The sequence below is a fragment of the Gavialis gangeticus genome, unplaced genomic scaffold (genome assembly GCF_001723915.1).
Source record: "Gavialis gangeticus isolate Ggan-Ray unplaced genomic scaffold, GavGan_comp1, whole genome shotgun sequence".
Lineage (NCBI taxonomy): Eukaryota > Metazoa > Chordata > Crocodylia > Gavialidae > Gavialis > Gavialis gangeticus.
In genome coordinates, this window is record NW_017729007.1 from 6,228,188 (window position 1) to 6,246,489 (window position 18,302).

Sequence of the window (18,302 nt, forward strand, 5' to 3'; positions counted from 1 at the left end):
CCTGTGTTTCAGTGCAGCACAATGTGGGGATAGTGAAGGGGTTGTGCTTTGCTCCCTGATGAAGCATGATCCAGTGAGCAACACACTGTCTCCCAGGAGGGAGGGGGGATGCTGAAGGACTAAGTTCTCTTCTGAGAAAAGCTGTGGCATGTACTTACTTTCACTTTTCCAGGAGAAATCCTGGGAGTGATTTAACTCTGCTTGTTCCCAGGTTATTTTTCTCCTGGAGCAGCCATTTTTACTCTGGGAGAAAAAGCCTGAATGTCTATACAACATTCATGGTTCCTTCTAGAAGATCAGCAACTCTTCCAAAAGAAACTGTAGGTCTGTATGAGGCTCAAGGCACTACAGGGCTGTTTTCTTTTCCTTTACCCATGTACATCTCTAAGCAGAGTTTTACCGGGTGGCACCCAATGGCTCCTTAGATGCCTTTGAGAAGCAATTGGCACTAGCCAGAGCTATTTGCTAAGTGTCCTTCCTTAGCACCTTGGTCATTCAGCTGCAAATTTAGCTCCTGTTTCCCTTCTATCATTTGCTGTCCCAAGGAATCACTTGCTGGGCACCTGATGTCTTCCCTCTAGCCTCTGATGGGGAATTTTAGATCATGAGAGACTTGGGTCTGCTGTCACTGCACAACAAATTTGGCTGTCAGTGGGTCTACAGGGCCTGACACACACAGGATCCAGAGAGAAAGCATGGGGAGTCTGTGGATTTACTTCACTTTAGATTTACAGTGGCATGTGCCCTTCACTCACATATAGGCAATTCAATCTCAACAGCATTTCCTGTCAAATGAAACTTCAGTAACAAGCCCAAACAAAATTGTGGAACTGAATCACGCCCAAAAGCTTTGGAGAAGCCCAGGTTTCATAGCTTTATTTACAATGTAACATTCTTCCTTTGGTCCACTCCCTTCCATACAGATACTGCAAATCTAATGACAAGACAATTAAAATAATTATACATGGGAAAATACTTGATCCATATTTAATTGATGCTTTAACCCAGATTACAGGAAGAAAATTATGAGCTAGGCAGTGATCGTCACCTCACAAATCTCAAAAGGGCTTTCACCCAATAAGGACACTCCTCCAGAGAGATACATTGTACTTTTGAAAGAGCCACCCAGATACCATGTGAAGAATTGCTGCATTACAAAAAGAAAATCCCCACAAATTGCACACCATTAGTTTTGACATACCTTCCTTCCCTGGAACCTATATGGAAAATCCTCAAACAATTGCAACTCATACTAGAAAAAGGCCCAATTCTTAAAGAGATCTTTCCAGAACAACCCATCCTAGCCTTTAAAAAAGCACTGAACCTCAACAGCCTCATCACCAGAAGCAAACTTCCTATGGCCCAAAGCACACTGAATGGATCTAGACCATGCGGGGACAAGAAATGTAAAACCTGCCAACACATCTCCAACTCGCCCCCCCCAATAACTACACCCCACAACAGAACCATCAGCATTCCTGGATCTTACACCTGCTCCTCCATAAATATAATATATCTCATCCAGTGCACAAAATACACAGCTGGAAAATATGTAGGAGAAGCCAGACAACAACTGTGTACCAGTATGAACGCACACCAAAAATCTATCAAAGACAAAAATACCCAACTTCTTGTGGATACACACTTCTCACAAGATAACCATTCTCTCTCCAGTCTCTCAATTCTAATCCTCAAAGCGAATTTACAAAAGACCTTTTGTAGGCAAGCCTATGAACTACGGTGTCAGTTAGGGGCCTCAGCTATCTGTACACCAAAGCCAGGAGCATGGAGAACAAGCAGGAGGAACTAGCACTCCTTCTTCCTAGTGGCCAGTATGACCTGGTAGGGATCACAAAGACCTGGTTGGACTCCTCACATGATTGGAGCATAGCTGTAGAGGGCTACACCCCATACAGAAGAGACTGAGCAGGGAGAAAAGGCGGAGGGGTAGTTCTCTATGTGAGGGAGCAGTACATCTCTCTGGAGGCTGACATTGGCTCGAAAGATAAGCAGCTTGAAAGCCTCAGGATCAAGCTTTGCAGGAGGGGAGGGACGAGGTGAGAGAGACCTAACTGTGGATGTTTACTACAGGCCACTGAACCAAGGGGAGGAGCCTGATCTGGAGTTTTCACAAGAACTGACAGAGGCCACACATGCAAGGGACTTGGTTGTCATGAGTGACTTCAATTACCCAGACACAGATTGGGAGGAACACTTGGCTAGGTCGGATCGGTCATGTAGCTTCTTTACTGTAATTGAGGAGCTCTTTCTGACCCAGGAAGTGCAAGGGCCAACCAGAGGTACCGCTCTCTTGGACTTGGTCTTGGCCAAAGGAGATGATCTAGCATGTGGTTTAAACACTGAGGGTAGTCTGGGTGACAGCGACCATGAGCTCATCCAGTTCACTGTCCACCACAAGGTTGACAAATTAACTAGCAGGATTGAAGTCCCGGACTTCAAAAATACTGACTTTAACAGGCTGAGGGCATTAGTAGAGGAGGCGATGCAGCACCAGGGATGGAAGGTGAATGGGGTGCATGAATGCTCATTCCTCAAGGACATGATCCTTGAAGCATAAAAGAAAACCATTGATATGAAGTGGAAAGGTAGCAGAAGGGCTGGCAAGCCCTCCTGGCTCAATAGGGACATCCCGGTCCTCTTGAAAAAGAAAAAAAGAGGTGTACACACAGTAGAAGTTAGGAACAGTCCTCAGGGAGGTCTATACAACAGTCGTCCACACTTGCAGGGAAATGATTAGGAAAGCTAAAGTGGTGACTGAATTTAAGTTAGCCAAGGGAGTCAAGGACAATAACAAGTCCTCCTTTAGGTATGTAGGGAGCAGAAGGAAAACAAATGGAAGCATGGGACCCCTGCTTACACCTTGGGACAGCTGGTAATGGACACTCAGGAAAAAACTGAACTCCTGAATGCCCACTTTGCTTCGGTATTTCACTGGACCAAGGGGAAAGACAAGCGAGATAAGGATTACAGGGGGCATGGTGAGAATGATAGCCTTTCCACTGTGGATACTAAGCTGATGCAAAATCAACTAGAAAAGCTAAACATTTATAAGTCAGCAGGACCAGACGGACTCCATCCAAGAGTGCTGATGGAGCTAGCTGAGGTCATTGAGGAAACCCTGGCAAAACTCTTTCAGAAATTGTGGCACGCAGGGGAGATCCCTGAGGATTGGAAGAAGGCCAACATTGTTCCCATCTTCAGCAAGGGGAAGAGGGAGGACCTGGGCAACTATAGGCCAATCAGCCTAACCTCCATCCCAGGGAAAATCCTGGAAAAACTCATTAAGGAATCTATGTGCGATATACTGGCTGGCGGAAAGATTCTGAATGACAGCCGGCATGGCTTTGTCACAGGTAGGACTTGTTTACCAAGCTCATCTCCTTCTACAACCAGGTCTTTCGCCACCTGGACACAGGAGAGAAGGTCAATATTATATACTATATTATATTATTATATATTATATTAAAAGGCTTTTGATCTAGTATTCCATGATATCTTTGTGGAAAAATTGGAAGATTGTGGGCTTAACTGCTCAACAGTTCAGTGGGTGGAAAACTGGCTGCATGGTAGGACCCAGAGAGTTCTCATGAATGGATCTGTGCCGTCCTGGTGAGAAGTGGCCAGTGGTGTCCCTCAGGGGTCTGTGCTTAGACCGGTGCTTTTCAACATCTTTATCAAGGATTTGGATGTGGGGGTAAAAAGCTCACTTGCCAAGTTTGTGGATGACACCAAGTTATGGAGGTGTGTGGCCATACCAGAAGACAGGTTGCAGATACAGGTGGACCTGGACAGGCTGAAGAGTTGGGCAGACTAGAACCAGATGAAGTTCAACACTCAGACGTGTAAGGTGCTCCATCTGGGGGCAAACAATCCCCAACATACCTAAAGGCTTGGTGGTGACAATTTGACTTGCACCATGGCCAAAAGGGTAATGACGGACCATTGCATGAGCATGAGCTGGCAGTGAGATGCTGTGGCCAGCATGCATTAACTGCTGTATCTCATGCAAAACTAAGGAAGTGATACTCCCACTGCACTCCGCACTGGTGAGACCAGAGCTGGAGTATTGTGTCCAGTTCTGGGCACCACACTTCAACAAAGACGTGGAAAAACTTGAGAGGGTCCAGAGAAGAGCCACCCATATGATCAGGGACTTGCAAGACAAGCCATATGAGCATGGGCAACTGGTGCCACCTGAGTGGGGGGGGCACATCCCCCCCCCGGCCAATCTCGCTGATGAGGGGGGGAATCCCCACCCCCAGCCAATCTCACTAACCTGCAGCCGCTTCCGGGAATGCCATTCCCTGACTGGTACCTGCAGGGGGGACAAGGGTGTTGCTCCCGGCCCCCTTCCCTGTCACTAAGCAGAGAGTGTGACCAGTCAGGGGGGCACCGGCACTCTCAGGGGAACACGTGCCTCTACATTGCCACTGCATACAAGGAGAGGATAAGGGACTTGGGCCTCTTCAGCCTACAGAAGAGAAGGCAGAGAGGGGACTTGGTAGGGGCTTAATACTACACCAGGGGAATACATCAAGAGCTCATTGAATCGCTGTTCACCAGGGCACCCCTGGGGAAGACCAGGAGCAATGGATACAAACTCCTGGAAGGCTGCTTCAGGCTCAATTCCAGGAAAAACTCCTTCACAGTCAGGGTGTCCAGACTGTGGAATAACCCCCTTTAGTGGTGGTGCAGTCACCTATCCTGGAAATCTTCAAAAAGGGACTGGACAGTCACCTCGCTGGGGTCACTTGACCACAGTTGTGTTTTTCTGTCTAGTGCAGATGGAGTGGACCCAATTATTTACAAGGTCTGTTCCAGACCCTAACAATCTATGAATCTATGAGCTTCACTTCATAAATCTACTGGATATGAAGTCATGGACTAAATATAGACATTGGATTAATGGCGCATTATAATCTGCCTGCCATCTGATAAACCTAGGTAATCTGTCTGCATTCTCCCTCTTACCTGTCTCACACCCATTGTCTCCCAGGGCCTCTGATCCTCACTGTCACCCATTTGCATTTTCACAGAACTTCATTTTGCATACTGGCTTCCATTCTATCTAGGAGAGCACACAAAGAAACAACAAACTCTCCCTGTGCCTGAAGATGGGGTTTTGTACCTGAAAGCTTACAAAAAACAATTTCAGAACTTTTTAGCCAGACTACCAAACAAAACTTATCAGTTAGGCAGACTAATTTGTGACCAGTTCCTTGTGAGCATTCAAGCAGTGTGGTGAACTGAAAAGAAAGATATGCTGCATTATCTGTTTCTTTTCCTCAATTTATCTGAATTGATAGTTCCCAAGTGCAACTACTAGCATTTGCTAATTCAGAAGTCATTCTGGAAATATTCTCCTGTTTTCTGTTCTTGCAAACCTTTCTGACAGCAAACTGGTTTGCTAAACTATTCATCAAAAGTGAGCAAAAAAAGAGATGCAATCCAGGCAAGTTCATTTACACATTCCTGCTATTTTTTCTCATCCATGATCTGGAAGATTGCATAGAGTGCACCTCCAGCAAGTCTCCAGATGACACCAAGCTGGGGGGAATAGTAGATATGCTGCAGGGTAAGGCTAGGATTCAGAGTGACCTAGATGAATTGGAGGATTGAGCCAAAAGGAATCTCATGAGGTTCAACAAGGACAAGTGCAAAGTTCTGCACTTAGGACAGAACAATCCTATGCATCAGTACAGACTGGGGGCTGACTGGCTGGGTAGCAGCTCTGCAGAAAAGGACTTGGGGGTTACAGTGGATAATAAGCTGAATATGAGCTAGCAGTGTGTCCTGGTTGCCAAGAAAGCTAATGGCATACTGTGCTTCATTGATAGGTGTGTTGCTAGTAGGTCAAGGGTAGTAATTATTCTCCTCTATTCAGCACTGGTGAGGTCACATCTGGAGTACTGTGTCCAGTTTTGCACCCCCCACTACAAAAAGGATGTGGACAAATTGGAGAGTCCAGCAGAGGGCAACAAAAATGATGAGGGTGTTGGGGGACATGACTTATAAGGAAAGACTGAGGGAACTGGGCATATTTAGTTTAGAGAAGAGGAGACTGAGAGGAAACTTAATATTGTCTTCAACTACCTGAAGTGGTGTTCGAAAGAGGATGAAGCTAGACTGTTCTCAGTGGTGGCAGATGACAAAACAAGGAGCAACAGTCTACAGTTGCAGTAAGGGAAGTTTAGGTTAGATATTAGGAAGAATTTTTTCACTAGGAGGGTAGTAAAACACTGGAAGAGGTTACCCGGAGAGGTGGTAGAAGCTCTGTCCTTGGGGGTTTTCAAAACCCAGCTAGACAAAGCCTTGCCTGGGATGATCTAAGTGGGGCTGGTCTTGCTTTGAGCACAGGGTTGGACTAGATGACCTCCTGAGGTCCCTTCCAACCCTAATTTTCTATGATTCTATGATTTAGAAGGTGAATGTGCGCTTGCAGCTTGCAACCTGCACTGGCTTTCAGTTCTTTTAACTTTGGTCAGGGAAAGTGAGCCTTTCCTATCAGTGGAACCTTGTTTACTGCAACTGAACGAAGGGCTTAACCAAGGGCAGAATGTATAATCACCATCTACTTTGTCTCCTTTGTTGGTCTCTTATTAGCTCTTACTGGATTAAATCTAGCTTTTCTTTTCCAGATTCCTTTCCCGCCCCTCCATCCCCTTTTTGCTCCACCTATTCCCTTGTTGGACTGGCTGATGCTAATACACGCCATCTCCTGCAATGGAGGAGCAAGTGGTGCACCATGATTAAAGACAAAGCTTCCCTTCTTTAGTTAACAGGAAGTGGTGCTTTCAGCTAAACAAATTTTATCTCTGTGAATTTTTTTGAAGACAGTCAAGCAAACCATTACAATTTCAGAAGGAAGGGGTAGGCTCATGGGCTGTGCTTCAGGGTCTTCCAAAACAAATTACCTAGACTTTTCAAGAATTGCACACTTTGGGTCATTTATCTTTGATGAAGATTAAAAAATCTGGTTAATTTTAATTCATTCTTCAGATATGAAAATGAAAAATTAATATCATGCTGCTTAAGTTCTAATTACTTTTGGAAGGAGACATTTTAACTTGAATTTGAAGTATTCTTTTTTGCCCAAATGATAGTTGAAAGGGAAAGGTGTGATTCTCTGTATAAGAATGGCAATAGATTAAATATAGAGGAGGGATGGAGGCAGTTAGAAGATGCAAAAATACTTTCAATAAGGGCTGTTTACAGAGCTTCTCTCCATTTTTTGTTTATACCCACTTCTACAGTCAGCAATTCTCAGATCGACATCTTTTAAGATTATTGAAAACAAGTGTGCGCCTGAAACATTTGAGAATCTGATACAGTTTGAGATGCTGGGGAAAAGGAGGGGGGTGATTGCATTAGCATGATGAGCCAGGAGGAATACTTGAAGAGATGAAAATGAGATTGTTTATATAATATTTGATGTAACACAAAATTTTTCTAATAGCAAAGTCAATAAGACAATGGAATAATTTACTAAGAAATGCTGTCTGAGGACAGGGTCTAAGAACAAGGAAAGTTATTGTGCAGGTTCCCAGAACGACTACAACTTCTAGCAGATATGTCTCAGCATGATCCCGAGAGTTGATGCCAACACAAAATGACATTACAACTCAGCATACTGTAGCTTGCTAGGGTGATGGTAAAGCACAAGTCTCTGAGATTATTGACTCAACACCTCTGAATATTTTTTATTTAAATTTTCCATATTCCAAGCCAAATTAGCCAAAACAAATTCCAAATCCAAGAGTCAGTCCAGTACCATAAGTGGTCCTACTACCAGCAAACTTCCTCCACCCCCATCTGGGGCTTCAGGTGTTTCCAAAACGTTTGGCAGGCAATCTACTTGCAGGCCCAAGCCTAAAGGCTAACACCTCTGAGATCTCTCAACTAATGCTGAGGTTCAGGCCTCTGGGAAGCCAATGTTTTTAGAAGAAGCTGTTGGATGCCCAGAAGTTCTGCCCTGTTTGGGTGAGTAAACACAGACTTATAAGCATAACTTTCTACACCCCATTTATTCAAGCTGTTTAACCCCTTTTTCAAATAATTAACTGACAGGTGAAGAAATCCAGCACATGGAATATGAATAGGATTTGGAATTTCCCTTGGCAGTTCTGCTATCAGAATACCTTCCTTCATTGGTTTTCAGCCATGCAGGAACTGCCATACAACCTGGAAGACAGCAGCAGGTGTCAGGAGAATGTGAATCTGGCAATTTGTCTTCCTGCAGGTGCTTATCATCATGATGCTATCATCATACAATATGATGAAGTGACAAGCCAAAAGGATAAAATGCTAGTACCTTGCCAACCACTTAAATGGCAGAACAGCTGGCTTTCCCACACGGTTCGTAGCAGCAGCTGTGTGGAAGCTTCAGTAAACAAAAGCTGAAAAAAATTACTCTTGCAACGAACTCACCAGGTTTGCTTCACAATTTCTCAAGAGCAGCTAAACATGAAAAATGCTGTAGATTTTCCACTTCCAAGTACTGTACTTATACACTATTTGAAGCAGATATGTCTTTCAAGCAAAAAGGTTCATTAAATGGAAATTGAAATGGTAAAAAAGATGGTCTAAAGCCCAAACAGGCCCACTACTTTCTACTAAAACCATTGGCAACGTGTAGGGAGTGCATGCAGGTGCATGTGCACCCCTGAGTGTGGCGGTGCACCCCCTGTGAAAAGGTGCCACTGACATTGTCGGTGGTACCTGTGGGTGGTTGCTGCTCACTGCCCCCTCCCCCCACTGCTAACACCATTGATGGCCTCTATAGGTGGTCCCTGGCCACTTGTTGGCGCTTGCCACCCCCCCGCTGCCGACAGTGCCGTGGCCACCTGCAGGAGCTCCCTGCTTGCCACCACTGTGCTCCCACTGCTGACAGTGCTGCTGCGACCTGTGGGAGCTTGTTGTGGCCTGTCAGCTTCTGGGGTCACATGGCATTCATGACTACAACATCTAAGATGTGGGGAAAAATGATTTTCTAGCTATTTTATTTTTTCCACTGGCACAGCAATGGACAGTTCTCCACATATAAGAAATGCTTAGCACTCATATAGTTGTTTTACAGGATACGGGGATCTAAAGCTTATTTGCTGTGTTGCATTCTGTCCTAAATTACATGAATGTGAAAGAAATATTAGACCTGTCATGCAATATGCCGGTGAATTCTAACTTAATTTCAGACAAACTCATTTTTCATTGACCAGTGATTATGGTTGGTTGTTTCTAGGAAGATTATAGCTAGTAATAATAAAGGTAACTCAGATGCAGCTAGATATCTCCTAGTTATTGGCATGATTTTATCAGAACTTTGGAAGGGGATTACCATTTCCCTCTTCTGTAACTCAGCCTGAACAGACTTCCATGTCTGCAAGCCAAGTTTTGGTTCCTGTACTCTGTATTGTAAATTCATGTCTTGTTTTTTGTCTGTTAACAGCCTTAAGGGCCAAGCCCCAACTCACTGTACTCAGTCCAGACTTGGCTTGTCTTTTTTACTTCACGTTGGCTTATTATTATTTGTATTACTGTAGCATCTAGAAAGCTAGGCATGTAGGGCATTTATACACGTGCTCTGAGAGCTGGGGGTGGACGGAGTCACTTTAATTAGAACCACTCTCAAATCATCTTCTGTATCAGTGTCCCCATGCTAAAAAATGGTGGTGGGGAAGCTTTAACTAAAGCTTGTCAAACGAGCTATAGCTAAAGTGCCCCTGCTGCCATTTTTCAGTGCAGGGATACAAACACACTGGAGTCTGCTGGAGCATGGTAATTATCACGATCCAGCAGACACGATTAGTTGAGTCTGCTATGATACACTGTAATTATAGAGCAGCCTCGCTGCACGTGCATGGGTGCCAGTACAGGTTGATTTTCCTCCAACTTAAACCACTTTTATTTTTAACAAGAAAATAAGTCCATTGACCTCAGTGGAATTACTCCCAATTTATTCTGAAAGTGACAGGAGAATTAGGACAACAGATGATCTCCCCTCCCCCACCAAAAAAGTTTTAAGTACTATTTAAGTTAGACTGCAGCAACTCTCTCATTTTAGTCCAGCGCAATGTCTCTTTCACTAGCCCAAATTAAAAAAAAACATCCAGAAACTATGGCTTAGAAGAGTGGATGCTGGATTACCAAAACAGCATAAAATAATGCTTTGTAGTTATATACTGCTGTTTACTCCTGGATCACAGGTTGCAAAGATCTTTATTTTTCAGAGGTAGGTAGGTTTTTCTTCTTCCACTCTACTGATGTAAACTGGGGCACCAGCCATAGTTTTCAAAAAGTCAGTTGTGTGTTGGCCTTCCTGATTTTATCCCTGCATGGCCCAGAAAACTCTTATACTCCTCCCTAGTTGTTCGTCCAAGCTTCCACTTCTTGTAAGCTTCTTTTTTGTGTTTTAGCTTGTGGAAGAGTTCCCTTCTAAGCCAAGCTGATTATATTGTTATTACAGTTTTCTTGCACATCAGGATGGTTCATTCCTGCACCTTCAGTAAGGTTTCTTTAAAGTACAGCCAGCTCTCCTGGACTCCTTACTCCCTCAGACTGGCCCCCAGGGGATCCTGTCCATCAATTCCCTGATTTTGTCAGAATCTGCTTTTCTGAAATTCAGGGTCCATACTCTGCTGCTCTCCTTCCTTCCTTTTCTCAGGATCCTGAACTTGATCATCTTATGGTTGCTGCTGCCCAAGGTGCCATCTACTACTCCATTACCCACCAATTCTTCCCTGTTTATGAGCATCAGGTCAAGAAGGGCATGGTCCCTAGTTGGCCTCTCCAACACTTGCTCCAGGAAATCGCCCTCGATATTCTCCAAAAACTTCCTGGATTGACTTTGCTCTATTCTATGCCCTCTCAGCAGATGTTAGGCTGATTGAAGACCACTATGAGAACCAGGAAATCTAGACCTCTGAACAGGACTGGCCATTTTTATTACTGTAAAGATTTCTGCAATACCTCAGCACTGAGAATGAGATCAAGGCTTCTCCTCTAATGTCATTGTGTCATCTACTGTATCAATTGTGGCCACTCCAGACAGAGAATGAGCTTATACATTTAAATACAAATATGATGAAGAAAAGCTAATTAAGTTCCATTCTGATACAGCCAAAACAGAGGACTAAAGAGAGAGAATGTAGAGCTCTCTGATGGTTGAGAGGGGGCCTATGTGAGAAACTTGAAGTGTATCATTGTTGATCCTTTCAATGTACCCCAGCTTTTGACTAAAAAAAGAAAGAGTGAGCTTCCTAATGAAGACAGACACTGGGACTCATTTTTTCCAGCAGGCTCGAAAGTGGAGACTCACACATTGACATCAGGAGGCAAAAATGTGAAATGTTAAGAGGAACAGATCATGTAGGGCATTCATTATCCACTAGGGTGAGTGTTACGATGGTTATAAGGGACTAGGTGGTGAACAGACGCATTCTACCGGTAGGGTTAAGGTCTGAAATTGGGCTACAAGCTATGCACACATGTATGCGATTCAGTGCTGGGCGCTTTTAAAAGCACCTGGCACTGTGTTGCATGCATTTGTATACATGACACAATGCGCGTCAGCGCTGAGAAAGTGGTGGTGTGCTTTTGAAATAAAACACATCAAAGGTGTTTTAGTTTCAAAGCGCACCACCACCATTTTCTTAGCACTGATGCACGTTTCATCATTTATACAAATGCATGTGATGCAGCACCAGGCACATCAGTTTGCATAGTCCACAGACTTGATTAATCAAGCCTGTTCCGATGCGCTGGATTTCTGGCGTGTCGGAGCAGACAAACATATGTGTATAAATGCCCCTGAGACTAGGGTAGGAATAAAGATATGAGCTGAGGAGCAGAAGTCACAGACAACAGTCAGAATATGAACTCAGGGTCAGAAGCCAAAACAGGAAACAAACCAAAGGTCTGAAGACGGGGTTGGAACAACACCCACTGGCTTCATTGTTGACCAGGCAGAGTATTACCATCAGTGCTGGCCTAAATACCTGGGTTGCTCTACTCAACAGTAAATCCCAGAATGTGACTAGTGCTATGGTTACTCCAGGCTTAGCTTCAAAGGATAACCCCTCCTGTTAATATTTCAATAGCCTTAGCTGGCAGTCCACTAGCCTTGCAAATGTGACAAGTGACAGAGGGATGCGAGAAACACTTTTCCAAGAAGCTTCATAGGCCTAAATAATACATTTATAGACAAAGCATATATGAAAAGGTGACCCCTCACAATCACTGAGCTGTCTGAACAATTGACTGCACAGGCAGAGGCATAGCAGGACAACTCCACTTCCAGGGCAGCCACATCAAGCAGGGCGGGGCTCGCTGCCATGGTGCAGATTGTGAAAGCTCTGTTGGCCATTTCTGCAGCAGCAGCAGCGATTTTTTAAACTTTGCCCCCCCACACATAAAGGTGACACCCAGGGCAGTTGCCCTGGTCACCACCCCTCAGTCAGGCTATTGCGCATAGGAAATTCACTCACTATCTGCCATTTGCAAAACAGTTAAAAGTGAAACTTGTTCTCCATTCCTTCACAAGTTTGTTGCAGATAGTTTTTGAGCTGCATTTTACAGCTAATTTGACAGCGATGGCAAGACAAAAGGTCTGCACAAAAACATCCATTTCTTTCCATGTCAGTAGCCCCACTTTAGCCTGGCTCAGCTTCTTTCTGTGATACTTGAAGGACTAATGATAAACTATTTGACACTTCTCTACTACATTTTCTTTTTGCTCTGCATGCATGATCAAGCAGATGAAAATGGAACAAGCAATATAGAAACACACATACCAGAAGAAAAAAAACCTAGGTGTAAATTAGTCTAATCCTTTCTCTGACTGCATTGAAAAGAGGAGGAGTAAAACCTACAAGAGCAATAGACCTAGTTCCTGGATATGAATGTGAATAGTATACCCTTAATCAGAGCAGGGTTCAGAGGACTATTACTTCATCATGTGTTGTGCAACCATCAGTTCAGCCTATCCTGCATCATGCTATGGTACTTTTCTAAAACAGGGCCTGATCCTCAGTCTGTGCAATCTAGTGAAAGACTCCTATAGACTTCAGTTGGCTTGGACCAGGTCCACAGTTTAAAGAAGTACTGCTTTCTCCATGTACATATGTTGTCACGATGCATCATTTGCTGAAAATTTGGCTCCTCTTTGGATGATGCCACGTAGAACCCCCCCCCCATGCCTGCACCTTGTCTGTCATCATAGGACATGTGCACAGCTTGTTTGCATTGGGAACTACAAGAAATTGATGCTGATCTGTTTGTAATTGCTCACCTCTGCAACATTTACTTCACCAATGAAATTAACATTTAATTAACACAGATGAAATCTGAAAGGTAAGAACTGAAGTAATAAGCAAGTTTTTAAAGTGGAACTTCACAGGGTTCCTGGTAACTTTTTCAGAGTTCCAGTTTGCAACCTATTATTTGATCCTGCAGTTTGTTCTATTAGAATCAGTTGCCATGGAAATGATTGAAATGTCACAAGTTAAGCATTGCAACTCCTATTTCCTAAACAAATAAGCAGCTTTTCCATGTGGAAAGGGACCTTAAATGGTACTTATGCAGTTCTCAAACCTGCTCTGCATTTGCCAACTGCTTTTGAGCAGCGTATTCAGCTTTTTAGCAACTGGGTCACCAAACAGGAAGGACAAGCTAGGAAGTGCAGCCTTATTTACAAACAGAGAAAATTGACTTCTTGCAGTTGTAGACATTGCAGTCCTATCAATTCTATCATATTTGAGATAGGATTCTGTAGCCCTCAGTTACAGTGAGTTTTCTCTTACAAAGTGAGTACTCCCTCTGAAAATGTTTACCAGGGGCCATGTTTCCATGAGCAGAAGGCATGAAAGTAATGCTGGAGTAGGTTCAACCATAGGATCAGCTCTCCTGTTTATAGTGGATTAGGGTATTTATCCAGTCCTCTAAAAGAGGCTGTTGTCACTATACATATTTACTTAGCACAATCCTTGAACTCATAGAACCACAAGGACCACCACTTGCCTAATACCTGCTCATAGAGAAACGACATCTTACTTCCCATGCACTTGGAAAGCAAGACATCAGAAGGTGGGCCATCCTGATCCTGCAGCAGGTCAGGATACAGCTCATTGTCCCAGAGTTTATGCTTTACCCAGAACAAAAAGGAAATATTAGAAAGCTTAACTCTGTTTCATGCTCTATTTAACACCATATATCATTCATATGCCTATATGTCTCAGTTTACAAGGGTAGCAAGGAACCCAATAGTGGTCTCCTGCTTTACAAAAGGCAGCTTCTGTGTTCCCATCAGAAAGGAACAAGAGAGGGGCTAGACCAGGGGTGGGCAAAATGTGGCCTGTGGGCAGGATGCTGCCTGCCAGGCCATTCTATCCGACCTGTGGGGCCCCTAAAAAATTTAGAAAATTAATATTTATCTGCCTCTGGCTGTCTGTCATGAGGCTCTCAATGGCTTGCTAAAACTCAGTAAGCGGTCCTCTGCCTGAAATAATTGCCCATCTCTGGGCTAGACTAAATGACTATTTTACTTCCTCTTCTTTTTCTAGTCAGTGGCTGTTAAACTTTCTCACAATTTGACATGTTTACAAAGAGTCAACACTCCCATTCTTTGAGAGATGCGTGGTTCTAGTGTTTCTTTATTTTAAGCCACCTACATAGGTTAAAGGATGCTGGCTATACCTGCCTTTTCAAGGTCAGCTGGAATTCACCCAAACTGTTGTTTAAAATTCAGTTAAATGCACACAAATTCAAGGCCCAGCAGTTTCCATAAGAGGCTAGATTCTGACCACTGCTCCATTCAGGTACATTGCTAAATCGTCAATAAATACAGCCTAGTAACAAGTATTTCCTTTTGTGGTGAGTTTGAAAGACAAGACAGAACATAGAAAAATTAGGTCCTGACTTCCCGGTCTCCAGCTATACCAGCTTTGGCCCAGCTTTTACAAGCTAACAGGGTCAGACTTTGTCATTGGTTTTATCAAATGCTGTCCTATTTTCAGTGGAAATGCAGGAGTAGTCATACTCTCCAGTCAAAGAGTGCGATAGGGAACGCCAGTCCTCCAGGATCCCACAGTGCTTTGCATGCACATGAACACACACACACTCGCCAGTCCTTCAGGAACCCACAGTGCTACACACACACACACACACACACACTCCCCGCTGCTCTCCCAACTCCCACACCCTCCCCCCTCTTCTCTCTAGTGCACTGAACTGAGACAGGAACACAAAAACAGCTGAGTATTTCTGAGAGTGGGGAGTGTAGTGTCCTATTTTATGACTTGGGAAGAAATATGGTCACTCTATGCCTCAGGTAATTGTACCATGCATTGGCATATGTCTCCAGATCATTGATGAACTACTACCTGAGTGTTGCGGGCACTGTGATGTTAGGTTAATTACCCTCTGAACTGATGATATCATTCTTTTTTAAAAAGGTCTTTTCCCTCAATTACCTATGGCATTTTTCACAAGTGAGCTAGCTTTAGTATCTTGGCCAGATTATTCCTGCCTCCATAGTATTTACCTGTGCAGATTCAATTATATACTGCTATATGCACTCTATGTCCACTGCAGGGCTGGACATGGGCCTGGAAAATATCTAACCCATAGCTAGTGGTCAGACCACTTCACTGGAAAATAGGCCAAATGAATCTCTTCTAGGGGCCTAGAACTTGGGACCCCTGCACCCTGAAAAGTGCCCTAACCACTAGACTACTGGACTGTATACAGCATGTGAGAACTCTTCATTCCTCCTCCTCTCCGGTAGCTATGCACACACGTTGATTTTGTGTTGCCACAGAGTGAAATAGAATCTGAAATGGTGTAAGTCCCAAAAACTGCAGTTTCATGGCCCTGAATATGCTATTTAGGCACATAAAGTAAAATAGGATTGAGCCGTATGTCTCTACATTTTCTATCCTGTAGCTACTTTAAAATGTTTTTAATAAGCAGTTGTTTAAACTGCAAGGCCCTTAGACAAGAGACTATCTTCCAGCATCTGGTACTGCACCCAAATACACCGTTGGTTCTTAACCAGTAACTATCTGCAGGCATAAAATGATTTTTTTACTAGAGCTCCATACTGTGCATATTTAATTCCTCTTGTCTATTATGTATGATACCTTTATGTACATCGTTTGGAGCTTATCAGAGCACATCTTTTCTATCAGATAAAGCACTGGACTAAAGACTTCAGGGAGAAAACAACATACAACAATACCCACTTAAGTTTATGTACTGGCAATAAAACTGATGGTTTTGTAACTTCCAATCATAAGCAATTTTTCAAATGAGACTCTGGTTGCAAAGTAACTGGATCCATTCCTGGTTTTGTAAGTGATTTGTACACTGCTGATTAGCTGAGATTCAAATATTGCTTAATGAATAACATACAATCTTGCCTAATCCTTGAAATGAAACCTTTGGTAATGCCAGATGAAGACAGTGACCTGATGGAAGGCATCCTTCACCTTTCTGATAAGGTGGTGGAAGTACTTAGCTCATAGAAGTTAACCAAAGGTTAACCAATATGCAGCAGGTAATATTTTTGAGGTTGTGCGTTAGGTAAATCCAGTATTTCCTCTAATCCATATGCACCAACTTGTGCAGTATCTTAATCCAGGAACAAGTTTTGGATTTCAAACTGTAGAAAATGTAATCGTCATTCCTTTGTTGATTTGCTTGGATTACCAAAGCAATTCTCTGTCCTGCTATTGATCACAACCCCTTTTGATTACCAAGTGTTTTGTATAGGAAACTATGGGAGAACTGAGATCAAGCTAAATTTGGGAAATGTGCAATTTTCCATTTCCCACACAAAATCAGGGCAGTCATTTCTCTCTCTCTCTCCCTCCCCCAAGCCCAGTTTTTTGCCTCTCCTTTCAGTATCTGTGTATCAACTGTTAGCTGAAAATGCTCTATATAATCCAACAGAAGGCAATGAAACATTAAAAGCTAAATTCTACTTAGTGTATTCCCAAAAATATTAGTAGGTTGTAAGTCAGTGGAAACTCTGACATAAACACATCAATCATGCTGCTGGGGTTGTGGAATCTCTATCCTTGGAGGTTTTTAAGACCCGGCTTGATAAAGCTTTGGCTCAGATGATCTAGTTGGGGCTGGTGCTGCTCTGAGCAGGGCGTCGGACTAGATGACTTCCTGAGGTCCCTTCCAACCCTAACTTCTATGATTCTATAAATAGGCCATACAAGCTATACAGGCTAAAGCAGTATGCTTATTTTGTAACTATAGTTCTAGTCAGTTCACTTATATGTAAAACAGGGTGAATGCCTCATTTTTTCTAATGAATATTCACTCAGATATAAATTGAATTGCTTTGCCTTTTTTCATACCCTTTGGGCCCTGATTCTGTTGCTTTATGAATGCTGTAAAGCACGGAACTGCAGCCTTGGCCTGCAGCCTTCTGACCCTGCAGTAATGTGACAATACTGGAATCTCAGCTTTAATTAAAAATGAAATCTCTAGCCCTTGTCATTGTGAAGAAAAAAATTTAAATATGACCCTAGTATAACTATTACAGCTGCATCTGCCTGAGTCTGCAGATGTCATGAAACAGTATTTCTCAGAGGTATAAACTTCACTATGCATTTCACTGGAGAGTGCCAAGACCCAATGCACTAGGAGGTGAGTTTGTGTGCGAAGACTCACAGTAACTACAGAAATACGTGTTGGTTATCCCTTTTGCTGCCATACTTGATTATCAGGGGGAGGAAACCCCCAGGTATCACTTGTAAAAGCATAAGGCTTTTACATCCTCCTCCTGGGAAAAGCAAACAGCCACCGCCACTGACTGCACCATGCAAGGACTGTGAAAAGACGCTGGCATTATAAGCACAAGAGCTAAGCCACGGTGGGAACCACATCATGATCTATTTAGGGCCATGGACAACCTTAATTTAACCTTGGTTGATCCTCCTCATACAAACAGAGAGGTGGGAAGGTGCCATAACTACATCATGCTGCCTTCAAGATTTTTTCAGCAATGAATAAGGATCTTTGTAACAAAGCCTAAAGTGGAAGCTGTCCTGAGGCTGTTCTAACACACACAAGTGACTGAGTTATACACAAGGCTTAGAGACAAGACTTGCTGAACAGTGATCAGGAATCTGAGTTTCTTATTCAATAAAAATTCCTTTCAGTAGAATGGTTACCTACTTCACTGAAAGGAGACAGGCAAGTAGACACAGAAGTGGAGGGTGGCTTGGGTTTCTGACTCTCAATGATGTGCTGTTTTGACTCTGGGCAATCAC

The 18,302-nt window shown here is 43.4% G+C and overlaps 1 protein-coding gene across 2 annotated transcripts in view; it reads right to left on the reverse strand.

Annotated features, from left to right (window-relative positions):
* The window catches only part of SLC13A1 (solute carrier family 13 member 1), a 135,449-nt gene extending 117,147 nt beyond the window's left edge, over nucleotides 1-18,302 (reverse strand). For both annotated transcript variants that reach the window (XM_019509270.1, XM_019509269.1), the window contains exon 1: nucleotides 18,208-18,302. The gene's annotated coding sequence lies outside the window, so the exon portion shown is untranslated. The remainder of the gene's footprint in view (nucleotides 1-18,207) is intronic.